This window comes from Nycticebus coucang, chromosome 18 (assembly GCF_027406575.1).
Source record: "Nycticebus coucang isolate mNycCou1 chromosome 18, mNycCou1.pri, whole genome shotgun sequence".
In the NCBI taxonomy this organism is placed as follows: Eukaryota; Metazoa; Chordata; class Mammalia; order Primates; family Lorisidae; genus Nycticebus; species Nycticebus coucang.
Genome location: NC_069797.1, coordinates 4,696,243 through 4,712,004, shown reverse-complemented (window position 1 = coordinate 4,712,004; position 15,762 = coordinate 4,696,243). Strand labels below are relative to the sequence as shown.

The 15,762-nt window shown below is 39.6% G+C and overlaps 1 non-coding gene across 1 annotated transcript; it reads left to right on the top strand.

Annotated features, from left to right (window-relative positions):
• The first annotated feature begins 4,300 nt into the window (after positions 1-4,300).
• On the top strand, positions 4,301-4,407 carry LOC128571335 (U6 spliceosomal RNA). Its single transcript, XR_008375766.1, has one exon. It is a non-coding gene; the product is annotated as a U6 spliceosomal RNA (small nuclear RNA).
• The last annotated feature ends 11,355 nt before the right edge of the window (positions 4,408-15,762 follow it).

The following is a 15,762-nucleotide window of genomic DNA, read 5'->3' as shown; positions in this document are numbered from 1 at the left end:
ATCAAGGGTGTCCAACCTGCGTCCTGGGAACCGCATTCAGGTTATTTGAGAACTGTTTTGCTTATTTGTGGTTTTGGTTATTGAAAAAAGTATGCATAGACCTTTTCTTTTATTCATCAGCTTTCTTTAGTGTTTGTGTATTTAATGTGTGGCCCAAGAAATCTCTTGTTCTTCCAGTGTGCAGCAGAAAAGGAAAAAGGTTGGACACCTTACATTTAACACACTGAAAGTTTGGTAAGAGTTATTGAAGTGGAAATTTAAATAAGTTATAATTTATTCTCTTGTATTCAGACCTCATCCATACCTGAGAGTAGTTTCTCTTCCAAGAAAAGAAAGGAGAAACAGTGCTGCATGATTGTTTAATTCATTTTGGTCGTCTACTCTTCTGATGATGAGGAAATCAGCCAATTTACTGATTCACCCTATGCATCCCTCTGTCTTACTAATCTGCAACCTTGGGGAGCTATGTAATATTCTGTAGTTAATGCTTAAACCATGTTGTGACAAAGTTTTCTGTGTCCTTGGTTGCAAAATAAAAACTGTATTCTCTGCTCTGGATGGTGTATTACTCCTCTTACAGAGCTGGACAAGATCCTCTAAACAGAAACTAAACAAAGATACAAGTGACTTAAATGTGACCCCTGAACAACTGTGCTTGATAGACATATACAGAACTCTCTATCCCAGAGCCAAAGAATATACGTTCTTCTCGTCGGCCCATGGAACATTCTCCAAAATAGACCATATCCTAGGACACAAATCAAACCTCAACAAAATCAAAGGAATTGAAATTTTACCTTGATTTTCTCAGACCACAAGGCTATAAAGGTGGAACTCAACTCCAACAAAAATTGTCATCCCCACACAAAGACATGGAAATTAAACAACATTATGCTGAATGACAGTTGGGTCAAGGAAGAATAAAAAAAAAAAAAGAAATCATTAACAACAACGATTGAATATAACAGCAATGAAGGCTCAAGCTACCAAAACTTGTGGGACCAGCAAAAGCAGTCCTACGAGGGAAATTTATCCCATTAGATGTCTACATCTGAAAAACAGAAAGAGAGCATGTCAATAACCTAATGAATCATCTTAAAGAAATGGAAAAGGAAGAGCAGTCCAATCCCAGCTGCCATTCAATCCTGTAATTCCTCTGCTGGGCATATACCCAGAAGACCAAAAATCACAACATAACAAAGATATTTGTACCAGAATGTTTATTGCAGCCCAATTCATAATAGCTAAGTCATGGAAAAAGCCAAGTGCCCATCGATCCACGAATGGATTAATAAATTGTGGTATATGTATACCATGGAATACTATGCAGCCTTAAAGAAAGATGGAGACTTTACCTCCTTCACGTTTACATGGATGGAGCTGGAACATATTCTTCTTAGTAAAGTATCCCAAGAATGGAAGAAAAAGTACCCAATGTACTCAGCCCTACTATGAAACTAATTTGGGGCTCTCACATGAAAGCTATAACCCAGTTACAACTAAACAATAGGGGGAAGTGGGAAAGTGGGGGTGGGTAGAGGGAGGGGGATCGGTGGGATCACACCTGTGGTGCATATTACAGGGGTATTGGCGAAACTTGGTAAATGTAGAATGTAAATGTTTTGGGACAGTAACTGAGATAACACCGGAAAGGCTATGTTAACCACTGTGATAAAAATGTGTCAAATGGTTTATGAAGCGAGTGTATGATGCCCCATGATCATATCAATGTATACAGTTATGATTTAATAAAAAAAATAAATAAAAAATAAAAATTAAAAAAAATAAAAAAAATAACCAAAATTAAATCAGAATTTAATTTAATGAAACAACAAGTTGGTTCTTTGAAAAGATAAATAAAATCCGTAAAAAGAATTTGAAAAGCACTCACTGCCATAAGAGGTCCCTGACACTGTGTGGTTGCTTAAGTGTGCGCGCGTTTATGTCCACCTTCCTTATACGTTAGAATGGTCTTTGGCATGTAAGAGTTAACATTCAGTTTCAGTGACTAGTAAGCCTCCTCAAAGAACAAAGTCATGTAACAGCCTGCAATGTGGCTAACATGCAAATTGGAACAACACACATTTCAAGGCTTCACGAGTGGCCTCTCAGTATTCATGCTGCAAGGCAGTTTTGTGTTTCTCTAGTTGTTTTCATGCAACGAGGAAGTGACAAGAATTTTATTTCCTTGCAGAAATTACCATACAAAGGGAGTCGAGTGTTAGAACTGGACATGGACATAAAAAGACACAGAGGAGTCTTAGTCTGGATACTCAGATTCCTGAGCGTCCAAGCTTGTGGCACCACTTGAGGGCTCTGCATCCTAGAGGAATTTCTGGGGGTTCTGCCTCTCTCTGGCTGAGTGCCAGCGTGTCTGTATTACAGAGTAACCTGTGAATCAGCTGTGCCCTCATACAGAGTAACCTGTGAATCAGCTTTTGTAAGCAAGAAAGAGAAATCTTCATTTTTGTCTCTTTTCCTTGTGCAAAATGTTTTCTCCTTTGCCCTTATATTTGGGCTACCCAGAGAATTCTTTCTGGCCCTTTTAAGACTCTTTCTACATGTTCAACCATAGAAGTCCATCCCAGGTCCACTCTCTTCTATTTCAAAATTCAAAATTTATATGTTGGGCTCAGAACTAAAGACTCCTTTGGCTAAGCCATCAGTTTCCTGTTACATATCTAAATATGTCATAGGGATTGATGACAGGTATGTTCTGAAATGTTATTCCGGCAGTCACACAGGTAGTTCCTAAAGTGATCTCCATCTGAGAATAATACCCAGGTGTCCCAAAAGTCACCCCTAAAATCACCAGACATAGACAAAAATGGGAAACTGTAGCTAAGTGTACCTTTACTGATGATGCAAAATATTCATTACAAGATTTTACAAAATATTCTCTACATGTTGACTTTCTTTGTAAAGGAAAATTCTTACTTCCTTGTAAAATTTAATAATGAATATTTTGTAAATAAAAGTACATTTAGCTTTAATTTCCCTTTTTTTTATGTATTGCAACATCAGGGACAACTTTTGGGACACCCTGAAATATGAGTCTGTACTAGAAAAGGCAGTATTATGCTGGGAAGACCTAGTAATTTTAGCTTTAAACTAGACACTACCTAGTTTATATGCTAGTGCATGAAAAAAAATAAGCAAAATGAATTATAGTCTTGAAGGACTACAGAAATTTGGCAAATTGAAATCACTTAAAAAACTGAATATGTTAATTTCTAAGGGGCATTTTTATAAAAACAAAAAATGTTATCTAACTTATTTTTTTTTTATTTTTGAGACAGAGTCTCATTATGTCACCCTCAGTAGAGTGCCGTGCGTCACAGCTCACAGCAACCTCAAACTCTTGGGCTGAAGTGATTCTCTTGCCTCAGCTTCCCAAGTAGCTGGGACTATAGGCACCCCTCACAATGCCTGGATATATTTTTGTAGTAGTTGTCATCATTGTTTACAGGCCCAGGCCGGGTTTGAACTCACCAGCCCTGGTACATGTGGCTGGCACCCAAACCACTGAGCTACGGATGCTGAGCCTCTAACTTAAATTTTTACAGAATGGCGTGGTCCCAGAAATTTAAAAAATTAAAATCTTAAATTACCTTGTAAATAATCAAAACACATACAAATATAAGAGTTGTTTTAAGATTTTTATTTTTGATTATTATGGGTCCATAACAGTTGTAAATCTTTGTAGGGTAGGAAAAGTGTCTCTCCCTGAGATGGACATGTTGGCATTTCCCCCCAGGGCTTTGGCAGGAAACAAATCCTTAGGCAAAAGAAAGGGTGCTGGTCAGTGTCAGTGGGGAGGGCAGGTTTTTGTTGTTGTTTTTGAGACAGAGTCTCACTGTGTCTTCCAGGCCACAGTGCAGTGGCATCATCATAGCTCATAGCAACCTCAAACTCCTGAGCTCAAGCAATCCTCCTGTCTCAGCCTCCTGAGTAGCTCAAACTACAGTGCCCACCCCAAAGCTCAGCTAACTTTTTTAATTTTTAGTAGAGGCAGGATCTTTCACTTGCTCGGGATGTTCTCAAACTTCTGAATTCAAGGGCTTCTCCTGCCTTGGCCCATAGAATGCCGGGATTATAGGCGAGAGCCACTGTGATTTGCCAGGCCTATGTTTACAGCCTGTTGCAGAGAAAACTTATGACAGCACGTTGAGATGTGGCCATAGAAGTGGCAGCTTGAGGTGAAAGACTATAGTTGTAAGTCTTCATCAGATTATAACATAGAAAAAAAGTTTTTAAACTATATTTAAAAATTAAAAGTATACTATAAAAGCATATTATGGTGCTCACTTCGGCAGCACATATACTAAAATTGGAGTGATACAGAGAAGATAAGCATGGCCCCTGCGCAAGGATGACACGCAAATTCGTGAAGCGTTCCATATTTAAAAAAAAAAAAAGCATATTATGAAGTCTATGTTAAAATAAGAAATACTGTAAAAGTATATTTTAAAATAAAAATTATGCTATCAAGTGTATTATAAATTATATTTTAAATGATTGAATTAGATGTTATGCTCTCTGTAATTGCTCTTTCAAATGTATGAAATATATTATGAATCATAAGCTACAACATATTACAGATGTGTTAGCCCTATAGAATTGTTTAGCTAAAGACTCAGACCTGAGCAGAACTGGTTGTGGTCTTCAAAAATGTTACCCAAATTCCCTAATACTTACGTGGTGTGGTGGGAACTGGATGAAATGATAGAGGAAAACCTACCAAGGTATAACATGTTCTCAGTAAATGTTTTTCATCTGCCTTTCACCCTTTGAGTTTGTTCGGAAGTAAGTTGGTACTATCATATATATGTGCAAAATTTCAAAGGCTTCAAACAATAGGACTTGTTTTCTCACTTGTATATCTAGGGTCACCTCATGTTCTGCAGGGCTTAATTCTCTACGTGTATATAGTGAGCTTGACGACGTGTATCTAAAGGGCATTTGTGTTCCCCATAGTAGGGTGCTGTGGCATGAATCCCAAAGATATCTCCTATCATTTAGTGGACACAGCATGCCACAGTCGCAATGAAAAGAAATAACAGTCTCCCTGCGCTAGAAAGAAAATTATTTTTAAAAAGTTCTGAGTGCCTACCCTCGATGAATCCCCAACAATTAAAACAAGGGCCTGAGCACCTAGACAGATTTAAAGCAGGAGTAGCTGCAGTGTCAATGGTGGAGACATAAAGGATGTAGGAGAGGAAAACCAGAGGCAGACTGTAAACAACCACGGAGGCTCCATGGGAAGGGCCCGAATGAAGGAAGTCAAGGAAACATAAAAGAGAGGAGGATGTGAACAAAAGGTCACTGGCCAGGAGGAGAATTGAACTGGGGGTAACTATGTGGCCGGAACCCAGAGACATCCTCACTCGCAGTGCCAGCTAAGTCAGTTTTGGAAAGGTCATGCTTTTACCTGGCACAAATTCTGTGTTGTGTCTACCTGCTTGGATGAGGCCGGGAAAATGTTTCTAGAGTCTAGTCTTTTAAACAAGGATTTTAGGGTTGGTGCTGCTTATTCTCTCCTATGAGGAAGTATTTGGGTCTTTGTAGCTAACTACAGAAAACTGAACTCATTCAGCGGTCCTTCCTGGTCTTTAGAGTGTCATCCCCTGTTGTTGCCTCAGTGTCTCTGCCCTCCTCCCCCCCTCCATAATGTGTCTCTGTCAAGTGGAAGGAATGAGATAATCCTGGAAAGGATGTAGAATCTTTTGAAGGAACCTGTGACACCGTCTAAGCTGGTTCTATCAAGAGTGATTGAAATGTGAAGGGTGCCCTTCAGTGGCCTATGCCAGGCCTACTAAATCCTCAGGACTCTAAAAAGTATAAAATTTCATAAAGCTTTTCACACTTTCTATGAGTTGTGGACTTTAGCTCATAAGTTGCATATTAAGTGGTTGGTAATATTCTCAAAGAGAAATAAGTGTTCTGGCCTTTAGTCCTCTGCTGTTAACACTCTCGGTGGTAGCATTGGCCATCATCTTGCTACCAGCATTCCCAAAGAGCGCAAGAGCTGCCAGCAAAGCTCATCACCTCCAAAAAGTGTGACATCAGAAAAGCAAGAGTGTTTTACTTAAATGACAGGAAGTATAGATTGTTTTCACATTCTAAACCAGCCTGGGATCTCAGTGCTTGGAATAGTTAAAAGATAATGTAAACTGTGTCTCTGCTCTGGATGCTATCAGGTTTGATAAGCATAAGTTTGTATAATTGGCTGTTTGGGCCTCTGTGTATTCTCTCTTGTCAGAAGCAGAACTGGATGACAAAAGGTCAGAACAAGGAGCTGTAACTCATTAGTCCTCAGCATGCTGAGGTCTTAGGTTGGGGGCAGTGGCCAGCAGGCCAAGTGAGGATGTTGGGATGCTCCTGGGATCCAGGACCAGAGAGCCAGACTGATAAGGAAGGGTCAGTCGGAGTCATGCAGAGATGTGCTACTAGTGGTCAGAGCCTGGGAGCAGGGCTGGGGGAGGGCAGAGTCATGCAGTTAGTGCTTTACACAGAGCCTCCTGGAGTGGGGCTGGCATCCGGCTCATGCTGGCTCACCAGGTCTTGTGCTTTGGTGCAGAACTGTGTCTGCCAGGATCACCAAGCTGGGGTACCATGTGGCTTCGCCTATCGGAGATAACTTTCTGCTTTCTACAAAGGCCAACAGTAGGCTAGTAGTCACTCTGCCAGGGGGTCTTCTTTAACACACTTTGAGGCTGTATCTGTAGCAAGATGCTAAATAGATGGTCTTTAAAAAACGTGTTAAATGATTAGGCGGGATTAGGAAATGGCAGATGTTGTTTTAAGTATAATAACATCAGGGAAACATAAGCACTAATGCAGTTTCTGATTCCACTTTTGGGATTTTCTATGGCTTTTGGTGGCCAATCTCAAGCCCCATCTGAGAGAAGAGGCTAATGAAGACATCTGGTGAGGTGGAGAGAGCAAAGCAATTTCTGTGATTCCCCTCCGGGTCTCTCCATACCTTCACCCCATAAATATTTATTTGAGTCCAGGTTCTCGCGTTATGTAATCTTTTCTTAAAAGAGCAAGTATAGAAGAGCTCAGATCCAGCTGTCATTTTGGGAGCCACAAGACTTTATATAGGGGGAAGAAAGTTTGAGATTTGGGACCACAACAGAAGAAGCGCTCAGAACTCTTCTTGAGTCCTGGGGTATCTGAAGCAGTAGAAAACCTCTGTGGGGCAGGATAAGGCAATGAAAATGCCAGCAATTTGAGGGGAGTAAATGTTTTTTCACTAACTTTTGGCAGGAAAGAAGCACAGTGTATCCATGTTAGAGTTTTCCTCTGAACCATCTGGACTAGTTCCTATTACTTTGCCATTTTATGGCTATGAGTAATGAGAGATGAGCACATTCTCCCCAGAACTCCTCTGAAAATGTCAAATGCTAAGGCAAGGAAATGGAAGAACTTTCCCAATTCTGGTGCTTCTTCATTAAATCCAGCCATTCTTCTTGCTTCCCACCAGTGACACCCATGAACATACCAAAACAATTTAATTAGAGCAAAAGCAGAGTCCCTCCTCTCCATGGGAGAATTCTCGAGTGCCCTTCTTGTCTAGACTATATTGTTCTCATGTCTAACCACAGAAACCTCTTACTCATGTAACATCTAGCTCTCGGTTCTCCGTCCCTTCCTCCCATCCCATCTGTCACAGCCAGAGTAGACCACAAAGCATGGTCATGCTACACCATTAATTTTTCTTTTTTTTTTTTGCATTTTCTTTTGCCATTTTATTATTATTATTTTTATTAGTATTAAATCACAGCTGTGTACATTAATGCGATCATGGGGCACCATGCACTGGTTTTATAAACAGTTCGACACATTTTCATCACACTGGTTAACATAGCATTCCTGGCATTTTCTTAGTTATTGTGTTAAGACAATCATATTCTGCATTCACCATTCATTTTTCTTTTGCTTTTCAGCATTTTGGATGTCCCTTACATAATTTTCCTTTCAGTTGCCAGTATTTGAGTTAGCACCTTATTTCCTCTCTCTTGCAAATCTTTTTGGTTTGGTCTTGTTTACTGTACCAGGAACAGACATCTTCACTCTGTATACCATGTAGGCAACTTTCCTCTGGTCACCTTGACTCACTTAAGACCCACTGCAGGGTATTCAACTAATTCTAACTTCTGTGTAACTTAATTGGCCAACACCAAGATTGGTGTAATTTATGAGGCTGTCTGGAGTGCCAAATACTGAATTTGGAAGAGGAGGTAGTTTCTACATTCCCCCAAACTCCCTTTCAGCAACTGCTTTTGTCAAGGTGGGCATGCTTTGTCTTTGGAAATTAAATTGGCAAAATGGACCCAAGGATGGGAACAAGCAGAGATTTTGGAGTAAGTATTCTGTAATTTAATAAAGATCCCTCAGTAGTAATCTGGATATAAAAACATTTGTGTGAAGTGGAAAATCACCTTGCACTGGTTCTCACCTTGGCCTTGTTATTGTTTTGCCTTTATTTGTATGTTGTCCTACGACATGTGTTCATTTGTTCCTATTCTTAATTTCCTCTTGTCCACTGTAAATCACCACTAGATTGCTAGTAAATGAATTCAAGGGTGGAAGCTTTCTAAAAATACAAACTTTGTGGCACCTGCTTTGAAGGCAGAATCATTTTTGATATGGAATTATTATTGGTGATAAGATACATTCTTACAATGACTGAAAAATAGGACATTTTAGTAGGGATAGATAAGGTTAGGTGACCTTAATTGTTAACTCAATTGTTAGTTTGCAAACAGCTATTCTTATCTCGTAGCTGTTTCCTAGATAAGATTATAACATTATGGGATTTACTTAATTAGAATGAATTTTTTTTTCTGTTCTTAATATCAAGATGACTTTCATGTTCTCACAAAGCAAATAACTCACTGTTGCTTAAAATCAAGATGTGCATTAATGTGTACATGAAAGATAATCCCTTGATTGAAAAAAGGGTAATTGGGGTTAGCTTCAGCTGGTACAGAATCATGAAATAGCTTTGATAGATTTAGCATATGGATAAATCCTTTCTCCAAACTTCCCATGATGAAGACTATCTTTCAGTTGGATCCTTTAAAGAATTTGACGCATAAAGAAAAAAATCTTATCAGGCATAAAATGTTTGTCCATTTCCTCTTGATATAAATAATGAATTCCCTATCCTATTAACAAAGGTTGAACTGATGTATACAAAAGAGATGGGGTTCCAGCTTGGGTTTTGTCCCCTTTTCTTTTGCCTGTTTATTTCATGTTGGCTTTCAAGCTAACAAAAACAAATTCAGATTGCTTCCTCACTAGAGTCATCATCTGTCATCTATTCTTATGACACTGCTCATTAATAAGATTTGTCAAATAATAGGTTCTAATGTTTAGTCACTTCATGGATATCATTTTTAAAACTGATTTCCTTTCACTGTTACAAATAATATTTATTTTGGGAAAGAGTAATGACAATTGAAATAATTACCATTTTCTTTAACCTATTTGCCCTGAAATTAAATGTTTCATCTACAAAAAGGCTTCATTAGACATATCAGGACTTGGAAATGTAAGTATAAGACTCTCAATACAGCATTATAATCATAAGACATTTGACTAATACAGAAATGGGGTAATGTGAGTCCAAGCTAGCATGAGGGAAGAAGGAGTTTAAAGGAAAGGACGAATCACCAAAAAAAATTTACCAAGGCAGGGCAGTGCCTGTGGCTCAAAGGAGTAGGGCACTGGCCCCATATACTGGAGGTGGCGGGTTCAAACCCAGCCCTGGCCCCCAAAAAAAAAAAAATTATCAAGGCAAATTGGTCTAAACTAATAATAAGGTGGAATATATTTGTAGGGAGAAGAAGGCAGAAATCAAAGCTGACTGAGATTTCAAGAATGAACAATGATCGTAACATAGCCAAAAAGATCAAATAGGACCCTGGTATAAAGGTTTGTAAAAAGTTTAGGTTTGGCAGAAGAGCGAGGGACATACTTCAATGGAAATATGTAGTAGGAAATAGAAGTGAGACTGTAGTGATAAGAGCAGATCAGAGCTAGAAATTTAGGTCGGTAAGTCCCTCCAGAGACATGAATTTACTTAGCATTCATTCTTCTCCTTATCTCTCCCTTTTCCCCATTTTGTTGGCTTCCACGTTCAAAGAAACATTTAATTAAATTAAAGGGAAAAGACTAACTTTAGACCACTTTGACTGATGGACTGGCTCATTAGTTGACTGGTTGGTTGGGTGGTTAGTTGACTAATCATTCATGGGGGCTTCATAAACCAGAGAATTGTTGTTTTCAATACAGTATTCAACGCAACATGAGTCTGCCTTTGAAGAACTTAAAATCTAGTGAGTTTGGGGTGTTTTGTCTATCTATTGCTGCCTAACAAACATTCCAAAACTTGGCCACTTAAAACAATAACAATTCTTTATTTCCTCATGATTCTGTAATTTTGCCAGGGCTCTATAGGGAAGCCTGTCTCTATTTATGAAACCTCAGCTGAGGGTAGAATATTAAAGATGACTTTTTCAGCCCCTGTTGAGACAGCTTGAGAAGAAGGTGATGCTTGAGCTGAGTTTTGAAGGCTAAATACAGAGAAAATGTGGAGGGAGGAGAGAGAACCTAAGAAAAAGACGTGTCTTCTGGAAGGCTGAGAAGCAGGATACAAGGGGTGCATGCAGGGATTTGGAAGTAGGTCGATGGCATAAAAGGACTGGGAGAGAGGGGCAGAAAAAGAAATGTGATTAATTGGAGAGACCGAGTCTACAAGAGCAAGCAGGGGCCAGATCACAAAGGGTCATGTTTGTTGAGCCAACAAGAGCCGAAAGCTCTTTTTCTGCCTCCATTGATGATGCCAACAGTTCAGGAGGTGAGGAAGAGGAGTTTTCAGGAATTCAGAAGGAGCAGGCTCAAGAAGGTAGGAAGAAAATCAGGAGAGAGGGTTATCACGTGAATTACAGGACACGAGAGTTTTAACAAGGACAACCTGACCAACAGGGTCAATGCTCTCTCTAGTGAGGTAAAGGAAGACGAGGAATGAGTACATCCACTAGATTTGGCAGAGAAGTGGTAGTTGGTGGCCACCGTCAGACCAGTTTTAGTAGAAGCAGAAACCAGACTGTAATGGATTGAGCACTTAATAGTAATTAAGGAAATGGAAGGGAGGAAAAACATACAGGAGTTAAATGAAGTTGGAGAGAATTAGTTTGTTTAAGATGGGGAGGCCTTGGCATACTTTTATATTTATGTTAGAAGTAAATGATAAATAATAAGAAGTACCTTATGGAGTGCTTATCGGGTTCCTGGATGAAGACATGGAAGCTCAGAGAAGTTGAGCAACTTGTTCCAGGTCATAGGGCTAGGAAGGGCAGGAACAGGAATTTGAACCTAGGTCCCACTTAACACAGCTGTGCTCCTGACCACTGTACCTGGTGACGATGACGATGATGATGATAAGGGAGGGGCTGTTACACTGGATTCCAGCTAATGAAAGGAACATTAGGTATACACAACCTATAATTATTGGTGCCTTAGTTTTCTCACGTTTAAAGGAACAGCTTCATAATGGCAGTTATTCATGAGCTATATCACAAATGAGCCAAAAATAAAGGAATAGCTAAAATATCTTTAAAAAGAGATGTTTTCTGTGTATAAAATTCTATTCTGTGTTTTAAACCTTTGTCAAGTTCTAAGGAAAAGTTACTAATAAATTACACCTAGAACGTGTAAGCTTTTCTACTTTAATGTGCCATGCCACCATTCTGCTTGTGAAGGTGGATGTTAAAATTACCTGTTTCTTAAGTCAGCCCATCTGTTTTAATCTGGAAGTTACACAGACAAAGAGCAAGTGTGCTCTGCCGTGGCTACCATGAGGAAGAATGATTATATTTTTGCATTTTTTTCATTTTAGAAAAGGGGAAATGTCTTATTTAAACACACTACGGTATTAAACCCAGCTTGTGAAAAATGCTTACAAGCAGATTTTGTGATATTTTGATGACGGTTACACTGATATGGAGGTGAGAAAAAAGGCTCAAGGGAAAGGAAATTAATGATGGCTGGGAAGAAGCCAGCTGTATGATTATGTGTGTATGAGATCAGTTTTCAGAAAAACGTTTTTATTTTTCCTACCAGTGTCTTCAGTTGTCAAATATTAAAAAATAGAAATATGTCCAAAATAAAATTGGCCTGTGGGAAAGACAGCAGTTAAGGTTATCAAAACAACAGAAAACACCGAGTTATCTCGCCTTCTCCCAGCACCTGTGAGAAACCGCAGGCGGATGAAAAGGCCTATGTTGCCAGCTGGGCCATCTGTTCCGGCTGCTGGCCTGGTCAGTGTTTGGAATGGAGACACCTGTCAGAGACATCCACGTGTTGTGGGAAGCTTAGTGGTTGGTGTTTTGGCAGGTCATTCTCTTCTCTTTGAATCATAATGAAATGAATGTTTTGACATCTAAGAGGACTGCATATTCCCTCCAGTGGAATATGGAAGTGTGGTTTGGTTCTCTTATTGTGGTGGGTAATCCTCTAGTAATTAATGCAAACATCGTAACTTACAAAACTGAGAGATGTTCCCTCTGCCCTTGCTAACTCCAGTAATCGCTGCCTGATTTAGAAAACATATAAGAGAGAAGGATGAATAGCTAATTAAGGTAGCTAATATTTGTAGCAGGCATTATGTTAAACTCTTTGTGTATATTAGTTCAATTATTCTATTTAAAACACTGTCAAAGAATTGCCATTCATATGGAAATTAAAACCTGGAGAGTTTGAGTTACCCTAAATCATATAGATAGTAAACTGAGATTAGAATCTGGATTTCTCTAACTGTAGAACTGAGCCTTTTACCTATAAAGTTACACTTTCATACTTCTGAAGAGGATATAGTTAGTAATATCTTACAAGTCATGTCTTTTGTCCTTGGTGAACATTAGGGCCTCAGCCTGAGGTTCACTGTGTTAATAAAAGCCTGAGTTATGACTTAACTCCTGAGTTTGTGTTTGAAAATTGACCAAGAGTAAAGTCAACCTCTGATCATCTGCCTGCCCGTCAAGAAAGGCGTAACTCATAGAAAATCAATCTGGGTCTGGTCTGCAGTCAGAAGCATAGATTCTTCTGGAGAGAGATATTTGGACAGATATTTTTAAAGAGGACCTTGGTGATCTACCTTTCTTGAAGACAGGAAAATAAATTTGATGGTGTTTCTCTACTGACTGTTAGTGTTTTAATATTGCACCCCGTCACAATGACTGTGTAACTTTGATATACAAAGTGTAACTTTGAGCTGTTAGAGCTCAAAAATTTCAAGCAAGACCTTGAGTCTCACACTTCCAGTTGTGCCCCAGCGCCTGCCGCTGGAGAGGCATTCACAGGCCTCTATCCAGCACCTCAGGTGGGGTCTCTAGTAGACTCACCCACTCTTTACAGTGGGCAGTGACTCCTCTGTCACTTACTGGATGAGTCATCTCCCAGGAACAGTTCTGAAAAATATGTACCCGAAAGTTGGGAAAGGGAGTAAACACCAACAATTGATAAATATCCAACAATTTGATAAATATTTACCAAAGTAGACACCAAAGATACGTTATTGAATAAGTCCCAGTCCTAGAGTTTTGGTGAACTGCAGTTGGCTGTGTAAAGGGTGCCGGGGAGCAGGCGAGAGGGGCAAAGTTTCTTCTTAGCTAAGTTTCATCTTCACACCCACAGATGCTTAATTGCAGGTGTGAAATGGAGGGCTCAGGAAAGAGAGAGGTGCTCTAGAAAGAGGGACCAGCACATGGCAAGGCCTGGAGGACAGAGAGATACTGCAGTTTTTTTTTTTGTTGTTTTTTTTTTTGCAGTTTTTGGCCAGGGCTGGGTTTGAACCCACCACCTCTGGTATATGGGACTAGCGCTCTACCCCTTTGAGCCACAGGCGCCGCCCGAGATATTGCAGTTTTAATAACTGGAAGAAGTTTAGTGTGACGGAGAGGAGATGGAAGGTGGGGGGCCTGAGAACAAAGCTCGTGTCAGACTTTGATGGTCTCATGGACCATACGAGGGAGTGGGGCCTTGAGGGTGTGTCAGCAGGGAATTCATGTGACAGATTTGTACTTTAGGAAGATGATTTGGGGAGTAGGGTATAGAGAATTGCGTGGAGAAAGTCAGGAATGGAGGAGGGAGACCGTTGGCAGTAATCTGGGGGGAAATGATAAGGGCTGAGCAGAGGGGTGACAGAGGAAAGGGAGAGCAGTGCATGTGCTTAGGAAGCTTTATTTTTTATTTATTTATTTATTTTATTAAATCATAGCTGTGTACGTTAATGTGATCATGGGGCACCATACACTGGTTTTATGGACCGTTTGACACATTTTCACCACACTGATTAACATAGCCTTCCTGGCACTTTCTTAGTTATTGTGTTAAGACATTTACATTCTACATTTACTAAGTTTCACATGTACCCTTGTAAGATGCACCGCAGGTGGAAGCTTTAGAGACTCAAAACCTGTGAGTTTGGAAATGAAATTGAGGAAAGCGATGGGTTGAGATAATGTTCGGGTTTCTGATCTGAGTATAAGGTGATCGTCTTCACTCTGACAAGGAACATACTAAGAGCAATAATTGAGTCCAACATGCTGGAATATTCAAATGGAAGTGTCCAATATGTGACAATAAAGAGCTCAATGCAAATGAATGCTTTCACAGATGACAAACAGGAGTGGAGGATTTCACTCTGCAGCAGAAAGTGTTAACAGAGGTATGCATTAAACCCTGAGGTGTACCAGTATTTGTAGGAGGGACAGAAGAAGAATTTGCAAATGACACTGAGAAGAGACAGGTAGGAGTCAGGAGACCCTGGGATTGGTGGACGGGGGGATTCAGGGGCCAAGGAGTGGAGCATTTCCAGAAGGGTGAGGAAGTCAGCAGGTCAAAGGTGTGGAGAAATCAGGTGAAGTAAAAACTGGGAAGTGTCCATAGGATTCAGCAACATAGAGGTTGTTGGTGACCTTGAATTTGATTTTCTGTAGAAAGTAGTAAGTGAAAGTAAATAGCCTTTTTTGGATTTTTATTTTAAAGTCTAAAGTAGTGGTTTTTCACCTAGGGTTTATTTTTGTATTATTATTATATTATTATTATTATTAGACAGATTCTTGCTCTATCACTGAGACTAGAGTGCAGAGATCATAGCTGACTATAACCTCAATCTCCAAGCAGTCTTCCTGCCGCAGGCTCCTGAGTAGCTGGGACTACAGGTGCTACTCTACCTAGCAAATTAAAAAAAAATTTGTAGAGACAGGGTCTAACTATGTTGCCCAGGCTGGTTTTGAACTCCTACTCTCAAATAATTCTCCCACCTCAGCCTCCCAAAATGCTGGGCTTACAGGCCACCGTACCCAGCTTGGTCCTGTCTTTTTCAATAGCAGAAGTTTTGTCATGTGATTTGATAATTTTTTTGTTTTGAATCAATTTATTTTTCAGTTAGCATTAAGCATCATGTGATGTATTTCTGAAAAGAGCTCTCATTATTGAACTTTTATGGTGGAGATTAGTAAGTCTCATATTCATAAGTGAAAATGAAATCAGCCATTCACCAGGCTTTATCCTGTTAATGTTCAGTGCAATTATAAAGTATTACTGACGCCAGTAGAAGGTTCAAGAGCAATAAAAGCTTAATGATAGTAATAACTTACATTTCATAGTATATGTTTTGTACTTATCTATATATTTAAGCATGAATAAAAGCTTATAGACCAATAAGTCCTTTTAGAGGGACAGGAA